The sequence below is a fragment of the Salmo trutta genome, chromosome 27 (assembly GCF_901001165.1).
Source record: "Salmo trutta chromosome 27, fSalTru1.1, whole genome shotgun sequence".
In the NCBI taxonomy this organism is placed as follows: domain Eukaryota; kingdom Metazoa; phylum Chordata; class Actinopteri; order Salmoniformes; family Salmonidae; genus Salmo; species Salmo trutta.
The window spans coordinates 19,839,122-19,852,243 of record NC_042983.1 but is presented as its reverse complement, the minus strand read 5'-3'; the positions used below and the strand labels follow the sequence as shown (position 1 = coordinate 19,852,243).

The 13,122-nt window shown below is 43.6% G+C and overlaps 1 pseudogene; it reads left to right on the top strand.

Annotated features, from left to right (window-relative positions):
- LOC115164061 (bridging integrator 3-like) overlaps window positions 1–13,122 on the top strand; it is a 39,167-nt pseudogene that overhangs the window by 23,570 nt on the left and 2,475 nt on the right.

Here is a 13,122-nt window from a genome sequence, read left to right as displayed (position 1 = left end):
TCCTGATCTTGTCATGTCAAACCCCTGGCAAAATGAACTTTGATGGAACATATGAATGCACTAGTTAGTGATTGTGTGCATGCACTATTTGTCTCCTCGTGTGTTCTGGTAGCAGAGCTGTGACAGGATGGAATGGTTCTAATTTCCTCTTCCTGGTGGGCGGCAGGCGGACGTGTGGGCAGGCTCTGAATATGGCAGAGGGCCCAGCTTCCTGGGCCAGGGGCAGGGGATTGGCTGGAGAGCAGGACTGTCTCAGGACAGTACACAAACACACACCGCATTGGACAAACACATTGTGGGGACAGACTGGTTGATCTCTTAGGCATTCCTAGTTTATCACCAAACTCCTTTTGTTAAATGTGTCTTTTTTTTCTTCTTTTTTTTTACCCCTTTTTCTCCCCAATTTCGTGACAGCCTTGCGTTCCTATTTTTTTTAAATTAGTTTTGCACTGTTGGTGGTAGGCGCACTTGATTCAGCAGCCCTAGAGCTGGGAAGGCAAAATGTTCCCATTTTTAACTGAAGGTAGACCTCTGCCTACCCGGCAGGCCCAGAGAGCAAATCAAGTGCACCTATAGGCCCACCGCTAACCAATCGGATAGCTCAGATCACTGTGTCTGCACAGTTTCTTCGAGCAATAGACTGGGAAAAAAGCCTAGAACGCACAGCAAAGTTGATACTGTGATTTCAAAACTTTTAAAACCATGACTAGAGAGAGACTCAACGAATACAGCAAAGAGCTGCTGTTTTTATGTGTAAGTTCATGTTTAAATTGTTATTCAGCACTGTCAACATTTTTGTTCAACACCTTTCTTTATTAGCCATAAAATGCACGTTATCCCTACTTCCACACGCTACAACCAGCACTGCAGCTGCAATGAATGAGTATAGCAAAGTGTTCCGATAAGCCTGCGTTGTTATTATTTGCAGCCTGTGTGTCTTTTTTAATATCAAGGAATATTTCACTTTCTCTGGTCATAGGAGTAACAATATGAATTGGTGCATGAGGCAGTTCGACTTGAGTTTCGCCATCAGCTGGAAGACTGTCACCTTTTCTCAGCGGAGGGCGGAGGGATGGGTGAGAGGCAGCCTCAACGCTGCTCCCTCCATCCCTCCCTCTCCGACTGACCATCAGATGCAGGCCCATCAGTCCAGTAAAAAAAAGCTAATTATTAACATCACTCAGCTGTGCCTCACAAGTAATACAACAAATTATCCATTATCTGTGTGATCATATACCTAATTAAAAAATATTCATATAATTTCAAAATGGTCTGTGAAGAACAACATTGGCAGGGCAATTCAAGCATAGCCAATATGCAGTGATAATATTTTGGGCCTATAGCCTACTGCACAAACCTCATTGCTACAGAACTGTTACAGGCTTACATTTTTGAAGATGTGTTTTTGTTTTAACTGAGCGGTAGATCTCGGCTTGCATTTTAACTCGGAAAGTGATCTTGACTCAAAAGGTTGGTGACCACTATTTTAGGACGAGGAAAAAAAGCCGTCAGCCCTGTTGCTGTATATGGCATTGAAGCTCCGCATATTGTAATTAGCCATCAAAGTAGAGGACTGCTCTATTAAGCCACCATACATTAAGCTTCCATTAGAAATAAAATGCCATTAGTCCACCAGTAACAGAATGTAAATCATTGTTTCTGAAGTCTCAATAGTCTTGATGTTTTTGTGTCGATCTGTAAGAAAATGTGTGGAATCTTAAATAGAGCAGAGAATGGCTTGAGCCTGGACAGTGTTAATGGAGTTTTTTTATTTGTCACTTCAATGGGCTGTGTACGTGCCAGAGTATGTGTATTCAAATTTAGGCTACACTTAGTTGGGTAATTAACACTCACTGTATTAGGACAAATATAAGCATCCACCAACATATCCAGGAAATGATGAGCACGAAAATGTGCTCTCCCTTTCTCTGTCACTCCCTCTCTCCATTCAATTTAAGGGCTTTATTGGCATAGGAAACATATGTTAACATTGCCAAAGCAAGTGAACTAGATAATAAACAATAAAAGATTATCAGTAAACATTACTTACAAAAGTTCCAAAATAATAAAGATATTTCAAATGTCATATGTCTATATACAGTGTTGTAATGATGTGCAAATAGTTAAAGTACAAAAGGGAAAATAAATAAACATTAAATATAGGTTGTATTTTCCAATGGTGTTTGTTCTTCACTGGTTGCCCTTTTCTTGTGGCAACAGATCACCAACTGATTGTTTTGTAATTCTTTGTGGGTCTGTGTAATCTGAGGGAAATATGTCTCTCTAATATGGTCATGCATTTGGCACGAGGTTAGGAAGTGTAGCTCAGTTTCCACTCATTTTGTGGGAAGTGTGCACATACTGTAGCCTGTCTTCTCTTGAGAGCCAGGACTGCCTTCGGCGGCCTTTCTCAATAGCAAGGCTATGCTTAGTGAGTCTGTACATAGTCAATGATTTCCTTAATTTGGGTCAGTCACGTTGGTCAGGTATTCTGCCACTGTGTACTCTCTGTTTAGGGCCAAATAGAATTCTAGTTTGCTCAGTTTTTGTTGTTGTTGTTAATTCTTACCAAGTATCTTTTTGTTGTCTCATGATTTGGTTGGGTCGAATTGTGTTGATGTCCTTGCTCTCTGTGTAGTCTGTTTGTGAACATAGCCCCAGGACCAGCTTGCTTAGGGGGCTCTTCACCAGGTTAATTTCTCTGTAGGTGATGGCTTTGTAATGGAAGGTTTGGGAATCACTTCCTTTTAGGTGGTTGTAGAATTTAACGTCTCTATTCTGAATTTGGATAATTAGCTGATATTGGCCTAATTCTGCTCTGCATACATTATTTGGTGTTTTACGTTGTACAGGGAGGATATTTAGCAGAATTCTGCATGTCTCTATTTGGTGTTTGTCCCATTTTGTTTGTCCCATTTTGTTAATTCTTGGTTGGTGAGCGGACCCCAGACCTCACAACCATAAAGGACAATGGGTTCTATAACTGATTCAAGTATTTTTGGCCAGATCCTAATTTGTATGTCAACTTTTATGTTCCTTTCGATGGTGTAGAAGGCCCTTCTTGCCTTGTCTATCAGATTGTTCACAGCTTTGTGGAAGTTACCTGTGGCGCTGATGTTTAGGCCGAGGTATGTATAGTTTTTTTGTGCACTCTAGGGCAATAGTGTCTAGATGGAATTTGTATTTGTGTTCCTGGCAACTGGACATTTTTTGGAACACCATTATTTTTGTCTTACTGAGATTTACTGTCAGGGCCCAGGTCTGACAGAATCTATGCAGAATATCTAGGTGCTGCTGTAGGCCCTCCTTGGTTGGGGAGAGAAGCACCAGATCATCAGCAAACAGCCGGGTGCTGCAGACAGTTCTAGTGCCCTCACCAATTCGTTGATATATATGTTGAAGAGAGTGGGGCTTAAGCTGGATCCCTGTCTCACCCCCCGGCCCTGTGGAAAGAAATGTGTGTTTTTTGCCAATTGTAACCGCACACTTGTTGTTTGTGTACATGGATTTTATAATGTTGTATACTTTTCCCTCAACACCACTTTCCATCAATTTGTATATCAGGGCCTCATGCCAAATTGACTCGAAAGCTTTTTTGAAATCAACAAAGCATGAGAAGACTTTGCCTATGTTTTGGTTTGTTTGTCAATTAGGGTGTGCATGGTGAATACGTGGTCTGTCGTACAGTAATTTGGTAAAAAAACAATTTGACATTTGCTCAGTACATTGTTTTCGCTGAGGAAATGTACACGTCTACTGTTAATGATAATGCATAGGATTTTCCCAAGGTTGCTGTTGATGCATATCCCACGGTAGTTATTGGGGTCAAATTTGTCTCCACTTTTGTGGATTGGGGTGATCAGTCCTTGGTTCCAAATATTGGGGAATATGTCAGAGCTGAGGATGATGTTAAAGAGTTTAAGTATAGCCAATTGGAAGTTGTGGTCTGTATATTTTATCATTTCATTTAGGATATCATCAACACCACATGCCTTTTGGGGTTGGAGGGTTTGTATTTTGTCCTGTAGTTTAATTACATTCAATGTAATTGGATAATCCAGTGGGTTATGGTAGTCTTTAATAGTTGATTCTAAGATTTCTATATGTTTTTGCTGTTTGTTCTTTGTTATAGAAGTCGTTTATCCATACATCTCTGTTTTGGATAGATAACTCTTCGTGTTGTTGTTTGTTTAGAGTTTCCCCAGAAGTGGTTAGATTATAAGGATTCTTCAATTACATTGAGCTGATTTCTGACGTGCTGTTCCTTCTTTTTCCGTAGTGTATTTCTGTATTGTTTTTGTGATTCACCATAGTGAAGGCGTAGGCTCAGGTCTTCTGGGTCTCTATGTATTTCGTTGGTTAGGTTTCTCAATTTCTTTCTGAGGTTTTTGCATTCTTCATTAAATCATTTGTCATTGTTGTTAATGTTCTTAGGTTGTCTGCTTGAAATGTTTAGATTTGATAGGGAAGCTGAGAGGTCAAATGTACTGTTTAGGTTTTCGACTGCCAAGTTTACACCTTCACTATTACAGTGAAATGTTTTTCCAGGAAATTATCTAGAATGGATTGAATTTGTTGCCTAATTGTTTTTTGGGAGATTTCCACACTACTTTCCTTCCATCTATAGTATTTCTTAATATTATTCCGTTCCTTTGGCTTTGATGCCTCATGATTGAGCAAAGCTCCGTTCAAGTAGAGTGTGATTTTGCTGTGATCTGATAGGGGTGTCAGTGGGCTGACTGTGAATGCTCTAAGAGACTGAGTTGAGGTCAGTAATAAAGTAGTCTACAGCACTACTGCCAAGAGATTAGCTATAGGTGTACCTACCATAGGAGTCCCCGCAAAGCCTACCATTGACTATGTACATACCCAGCGCCCGACAGAGCTGCAGGAGTTGTGATACGTTTTTGTTAGCTATGTTGTCGTAGTTGTATCTAGTGGGACATATGGCGGAGGGAAGGCTGTCACCTCCCAGGTAGGTGTTTGTCCCCCTGTGTGCTGAGGGTGTCAGGTTCTTGTCCAGTTCTGGCATTTAGGTCGCCACAGACTAGTACATGTCCCTGGGCCTGGAAATTGTTGATCTCCCCCTCTAGGATGGAGAAGCTGTCATCATTAAAGTATGGGGATTCAACTGGGGGATATAGGTAGCACACATGAGGACATTTTTCTCTGTTGAGATAATGTCCTTATTAATTTCTAGCCAAATGTAAAATTTTCCTGTTTTGACTAATTTAATAGAGTGGGTTAGGTCTGCCATATACCAAATTAGCATACCCCCTGAGTCCCTTCCCTGTTTCACACCTGGTAGTTTGGTGGATGGGACTACCAGCTCTCTGTAATCTCCCTCCCTCTCTCTCTCTCTGACCCTCTCTCCCAGACGTGAATTCCATCTACTCAGGGGGGAGAGTGAATGACATCAGGGTATTTATATGTAGGGATGGGCATTTGACATTCTTTGACTGTTCAAGTACCCAAATGATTTTTTTTTCGAGTACTTGAATGGAAAAGCAAATCTATTTCTAGAACTCAAGGCCCGCACTGGAAAAGAAAAATTGCATGTTTATCTATATGCCAACAGATCGCAACAATGCCTAATTTACCATAACCATTACAGATAACAAATCCTAATTGCTAAATTGCCCCATATATATATATTCTGTCAATAAAATGTAAATTCATTTATTGAAATATCAACTGGTTATATTACATTGTGGAACACAATCTTCAAAAAGGCAGCAACCTCAGCAGTGGTGCTTGCTTCTAGAAGCCTTGTTTAAAAAAAAAATTGCCTTGTTTTTTTATTTATTTAGTAGACAAGATGTTCTTATTTCTCAAGCCCTTATCACAGTCAAGACATGCCTATTTCATTGTAAAGAAATTGAATATAACTGAATAAAATATTTAAAAAATTCCAAATGTAAAAAGTTCCCATTGTGAAGTAATTCACATCTCGTGCCTGGAACAGTGTTCATTTGAAACCTGGCTCAATTTGGCCAGTTGAAATAAAACAAAATCTGAGTTACAAACCAAAATCTGTCTTCTTTTCGATATACAGATGTTCGATTTAGTTTATTCTGCCTTGGAATTTAAATGGATGAACAATTCCACATTGAACATTGTATGGTGATGAATTACAGCCACGACATCAGTTTGGTGAGTAGGCCTATGCTCAATGATTCTGATGAAAGTATGCTCTTTGTCTTTATCAAACTATTTTAGCATATTTTCAGTGTGGAACTTGTCTATGTTTAGGGGGTGATAGCCTAGGGCCCTAGGCTAACCAATTCTAAATGGCACTAGCAGATAGACAGGACGCAATTATTCCAAACTGCAGCTCGTTGTTGGAACACATATTTTCCTACTTCAATCAAACAGTCCGTTTTGAATTTGTGATAAAACTTGACAAGGAATATATCTTGTGTATCCCATCAGATTTGTTTTATAGACATGTATTTCTGTAAGCCTAAGGAGCTTGTGTGCGCACTCAGCACGCGTGTGTGGAGGGAGGAGTCGGAATGCAATTGAGTGAATCCTATCCTAATCCTTTCTGCTTTGTTTCTCTTTTAGGTGAGACAGAAGGCAGCCATGATGTAAGACCTGGGGTTGTGAGACCTGGGGTTGTAAGACCTGGGGTTGTGAGACCTGGGGATGTGAGACCTGGGGTTGTGAGACCTGGGGTTGTGAGACCTAGGGTTGTGAGACCTGGGGATGTAAGACCTGGGGTTGTAAGACCTAAGGTTGTAAGACCTGAGGTTGTGAGACCTGAGGTTGTGAGACCTGGGGTTGTGAGACCTGGGGTTGTGAGACCTGGGGTTGTGAGACCTGAGGTTGTGAGACCTGGGGTTGTGAGACCTGGGGTTGTGAGACCTGGGGTTGTGAGACCTGGGGATGTGAGACCTGGGGTTGTGAGACCTGGGGTTGTGAGACCTGGGGTTGTGAGACCTGGGGATGTGAGACCTGGGGTTGTAAGACCTGGGGTTATAAGACCTGGGGTTATAAGACCTGGGGTTGTATGACCTGTGGTTGTGAGACCTGGGGTTGTGAGACCTGGGGTTGTGAGACCTGGGGTTGTGAGACCTGTGGTTGTGAGACCTGGGGTTGTGAGACCTGGGGTTGTAAGACCTGGGGTTGTCAGACCTGGGGTTGTGAGACCTGGGGTTGTGAGACCTGGGGTTGTGAGACCTAGGGTTGTGAGACCTGGGGTTGTGAGACCTAGGATTGTGAGACCTGGGGTTGTGAGACCTGGGATTGTGAGACCTGGGGTTGTGAGACCTGGGGTTGTGAGAGCTGGGGTTGTAAGACCTGGGGTTGTGAGACCTAGGGTTGTGAGACCTGGGGTTGTGAGACCTGGGGTTGTGAGACCTGGGGTTGTAAGACCTGGGGTTGTGAGACCTAGGGTTGTGAGACCTGGGGTTGTAAGACCTGGGGTTGTGAGACCTAGGGTTGTGAGACCTGGGGTTGTGAGACCTGGGGTTGTAAGACCTGGGGTTGTAAGACCTGGGTATGTGAGACCTGGGGTTGTAATACCTGGGGTTGTAAGACCGGGGGTTGTAAGACCTGGGGTTGGGGAAGAAAGTGACTGCCTCTGACACTGGTTCATTTAATCTACTTTGGGAGTTACTCACGGTGCTGTTTTGTTTTCTGGCACTGTCAGATTGAAGCTTTTAGATGTGTTTTACGGGGGTGTCTCAAAATTATGTAGCCTATAAACTAGCTTACATTTTAGTTCACAATCACAGAAATGTTTTTTTATTTAAGTTATTCTAGACATTTTTTTCTGCTCTTGCCTTATAGCTGACCCTGTAAAACAACACATTTCACTGCACCTATCTAGTGAATGTGACAATACAAACATATAAAAAAAAATATGCCTGGTGTATCAGGTATCTAGCTTGCGTGAGTCGTCCTCTCACTTTCGATCAACAGAGACAAAGCATCAGGCATGTTGCGGCAGAGCAAACCTTCCCTATCAAAACAGAGGTTCTGCTGGCACTCTAGCCTTCACGCAACACTTAGCCTACAGTGACTTTGTATTTTCATTACGCATAAATAATGCCTTATGTGATTGCGTAAACTTGGCTTTCACTGTGTTACTTCCTCATTTCATAGACAATGAGACATGGAAGGTGAACATGTTCTTAGAGAGGCCTTTTGTCATGTGACAGTGTTCAGTGGACCGTCAGTCAACCTGCCAGACTACTGTCTCGGCTCCGGCAGGGCTGGTTGGTCCAGACTCGGGCTTGTCTGGCTGGCTGTCTGGTTGTGTCGGTCCGGCTGGGGATCAACTTGTCATAAACAAGCTCTCCTCCAGCTGCTTTTTCCATCCAGCCAGCCACCACACCCTGACTGACCTGTCACACAGACAGTGGTGGTGCGCCCTTGGTCCAGCAGAGCTTAGGCCTAGACGAGGCCGGATTAAATATAGGCTGGTCTGAAGCTGACTGGTCAGTATGTGGAAGTCAGACCAGAGACATCTTGGGAAATGTCCAGCCCAGCCAGCGATCCCAAACTATCATTACGCAGTGTGTACAGTGACATTCAAACACAGCCACTGTCACTCCTCTACATGTCACAGTTACAGCTGAGTCAGCCAGGCTCCCACAAAGCTCCTCTTTAGATAGTCTGAACACAACAGACACATTGGCATCCTCTAGGTATGACAGCATTAGAACAGTGACCTCCTAATATCGGCTCACACAGGTGTTCTCTCAGTCACATCATTAAGAGAAAGGAAGTGGTGGTTCTCCTGACTGTCAGGATACCTCCTACCTACAATGTGATCATGTGTGAGTGACCCAGATGTTATCATTACTACTCTATTGTGATGTAGTCTGAAGTGAGAGCATCTGATCAGATGGCACCTCATGATGCCGTGCAGAGATGGTGTGAAGTGAGGTGCTCCGGTAGGAGGAGAATGCGGTCAGCCTTTATGTCTTTAATGAGTCAGTGTGGTGTGTATTGATGTCATGGGCCAATGGAATCGTGTCGGAGTGCATTCGTGCTTAGGGGGCGGTTGTGTAATCCCCTGGCACTTGAAGTATGTGTACACTACACTGGAGCAAGAGACAGATCGTAAATTACTAGAGGAAGGCATCCACCCAGCCTGGCTGCCTGCCGTAAACTGGGCCAAAGTGTTGTTTTATAAATAGAGGGAGAGCGTGGGTCGTGGGGCTGGGCTCTGTGACGTCGCCAAAACGATACAGGACCGCTCCCTTCTCAACTTCCTGTGGGAAACAATCCACAGCTTGTCTTAGGCTGAGCCCAGGTCACGTCACGCTGCCCAACTCCCCCCACCCCATCTGGCCACCCCCTCACAGGGCTTATTCTACTCTTTGTTGAGGCAGACTGGATTTCGCAACCTCTTGTCAGGTCCATTGTGGATTCCCCTCACCTGTGGTATATTAAGAAGAGGACCAGGAGAATTGGCTCATTGTTTGAGGAAAAAATGAATCACTGGCACACTTTACACTAGTGAGAGTAGCAGACGTTCAAGGAACTAGGCTATAGCTAGCTGCAGCCTGTATGGAATCCTCCCAGATGAATCATAGAAAAACAAAGCATTGTCATCAGGTTATGAAACTTAGACCTGGGTAAATAAACATGCATGGTGAATGTGACACCTGACTTACTGTGCCTATATAGAATCATACAAAGTACATTAAAGTGCTCTCAAATGTGTGAAAATCCAGGTATCTAGTTAGACATCTCCACCATTGACTTGATGGTTAGTCTATAATGGTAAGATTTTCTAACTAAACAGGTTTGCCACCGTGCAAATTAAGTGGTGTATCTGCATTTCTGTACTGTATTTCCCATAAAAGCAGAACGTACAGAACCAGTGTGTTGGAGCAAAGTAAGTCCCAGGATGAGGCACGGACTCCTGTTGCTAAGTTACAAATGTGTTTCCTATTTTTAGTACCTGAGACAAAGATTCTCTCGGAAAGATTGTATGTTCATTTAGAATAAAATCATTGAAACCGAATGAATTGTTTCATGCCAATTGCACTATAGTAGTTAAATAAAAATTGGAGTCGGTTTGACCGAAAATTGGCCTCCTTGGTTGTTTGAAAGTGACTCCAGTCTACACTAAGATGTCTCCTACTTGAGGACACTTTTCTGTGCTGCATGCGTATCGATCCACGAGACCTCACATGAGCACTTCAACAAGTTGTCAGTGGTTTAGAGAAAGCTTATTCTTTCTTGTTTAGTCTACTTTCGATTATAAAGTGCAATACTTTTTTCAATGCACATATTTTAAGACAACACCTTGGGTTCATTTTCACATGATTTGTTTAGATTTATTGGTCTGAATTGAGGACACATTGCAATATGTAGGAAGTTTCATTCAGATTGTCAATAGGCAGCTGTTCCTCTGACAGGCTCTTGTCTGTATGTCAGTTGGTAGAGCATGGTGTGTGCAATGCCAGGGTTGTGGGTTCGATTCCCACGGGGGGCCAGTACAAAAAATGTATGAAATGTATGCACTCACTACTGTAAGTCGCTCTGGATAAGAGCGTCTGCTAAATGACTAAAATGTAAATGTAATGTACACAGAGCAATGTCATGTCTCGTTATGTCCACATCTCAGGTACAAAGCAGTCACTTTGGCACTTTGGTATCTGTCTCTCTGTGTCTCAAGGTCTGCCTCTGTGTGTCAGATATGATTCACTGTGTCTCTGTGCGTCTCAGGTACAGCAGTGTGTTCCCCAGCCTCAACATGGCTGTGAAACGAAGGGAGCAGGCTCTACAGGACTACAAGAGGTACCAGTCCAAAGTAGAGAAGTATGAAGAGAAGGATAAGACGGGCCCCACCATGGTCAAACGGCACCAGGTACGCTGCTCTTTCAATGTAATGGAACAGTGCTAACAGCTTCTGCTGGCACGTGTTGCCACTTCATCTCTCACTCCATCTCTCTGTCCTAGTATGATGTTAGTGTGTTCAATACAATCAAGAAGTGAACAAGGTACAAATGTTGACTGTCTGTGAACAAAAATAGTTGCGCGCAATGCATACTGTACATGTGCTCTCTGTTCACCCACACAAGCTACCAGGCTCTCAAGTATAGCCTTTAGAAAAGACACTGCTGCACATATACAGGCACGTAACTGAGTATTGTAGAAACACTCACAGAGACATCTTCAGCAGCACACACATTCACAGATATCAATGCAGCGCTGCCTGGGCTCACACCCTCACATGGCTGCCCACCCACACACATTGAGAAAAGCATTGTCAGGGGCACAAAGCCTAAACAGGCCCCCTATCTCCTTGGTCTTTGAATCTCACAGCTCTTAGCGAAATGATCTTGACAAAACACCACCACACCATTTTAACAGACTCACTAAGGACAGACACACAGAGTAGATTCTCAAGATAAACATGAGTGCTCACAGGTGATGCTGTTACACCCCCCCCGAACATACACACACATCATGCACTCTAAATCATACACATTCGTTGAGATATAATTTCTTTATGCCCACCAATAGACTACGTACTAATACATCACACATAATCCTGATCAGCGGTGGTGTGGTCTGCACACAGCCAAGTCTTCCCACATAACCCACTCCTCTTCACTTGTGGTCGTGATTAGTCTTTTTCTTTTTTTCTCTATTGTTCTGCGTCAGAACACATTTTCATTCTCATATTGTTTTTCATGGTTATTGACAGATGACATTCCTGAGAACGTAGCTGGAATGTGATTGCTGAGACTCCATAGTGATGATGAGGTGTGTTTTGTTGAAGTCTTCGGTTTGCCCCCGGCCAGGCCAGGGAGGAGCTGAGACCAGTCAGGGAGGACTATGAAGCCAAAAACAAGCAGCTGCTGGACGAGATGCCCAAGTTCTACCACAGCCGCATCGACAACTTTCAGCCCAGCTTTGAGGCACTCATCCGGGCACAGGTGAGCTATAGTGTGGCTGGGTGCACACATACCCAGTTTAACTCCCGTGAGCCATCTTTGTAATGCATACATACATGCACAGTTCTGAATTATTAGGCCTAGGTATGTATGAGCATTCAGTTGATACACAAAACCTGTTCACATCTGTCCAATCCCAGTCCACAAAGTTTCCAATGGGTTTTATTACTCATTTTAGTAGATTGTTGATCTGTAGTGTTGTGTTGCCCCCAGCTGTCTGTCGACCAACAGCAGAGAGAGGTAGTGGAGTGGAGAGAGAGTGTAATCATCCCTGTCTCCCTCCACCCAGTCTTAATGTGATTAACCCCCCACGCCTCCCTGATTAGCCCAGGAGACCCAGGTCTGTCCGTCTATCTGTCTGGCTCCAGCCCCTCTAACCTGCGGGCCCGTCTCGCTTTAACCAGCCCAGCAGCACGCCTACCCCACCCCAGCCATGTCATTTCCTTTTTGGAATAGAGACTGGCACACACCTAATCAGATTGAGTAGTGGCCACGTCACTAGGCCAGGCTGGCACCCCACCCCCAAACACACTGACAGACCGACAGCTGCCTATCAGACTCAAACAACATTTTGTCATTGATACTACCAGGCAAGCCCAGAGGGTGTTCAAAGGAAGTTGATATTTGTGCCCTTTGATCTATCCATAGTTCTGTCTTCCATGACAGAGTTCTTTACTTTCTCTGTGTTTCTGTTAGATTACAACAAGGGGGTAGGCTTGTATGTGATGACTGTTACTGGAAGACTGGAAGTGAATGGAGCCCTCCTGGGCTGGCTGAGTAAAGACAGACTTGTGTAACAGCAGTGGAGCCTGATCTTCACAGCTCAGGAGATGGTGTCACTGGAGGCAGTCTGAATAAACTTGGCAGCTGCCATTAGGTCTCTGGTAATCTTGTTAACTGATCAGGATTATCTCCTCCATAGTAGATCTGTAATGTAACACTGGACATCACTGAGCCATTATCTCTCCCTAGAATGATGATTATAGAAACATGGATCCAATGCCCTATAAGATAAGGATTTAATAGAGACAGGTTGTGGATATAAAATTATTGGGTGAAGATTTTTGGCCTTCCCACTGTTAGTGTCCCCTTTTCAGTGCTCTGTCCTCTATGGACATTGGAGCAGGTCTGTACTCAGTCATCTGCAAAGAATGACTTGAAACAGTAATGAGGGCCCTCTGAAGGCAAAGCGCTGATG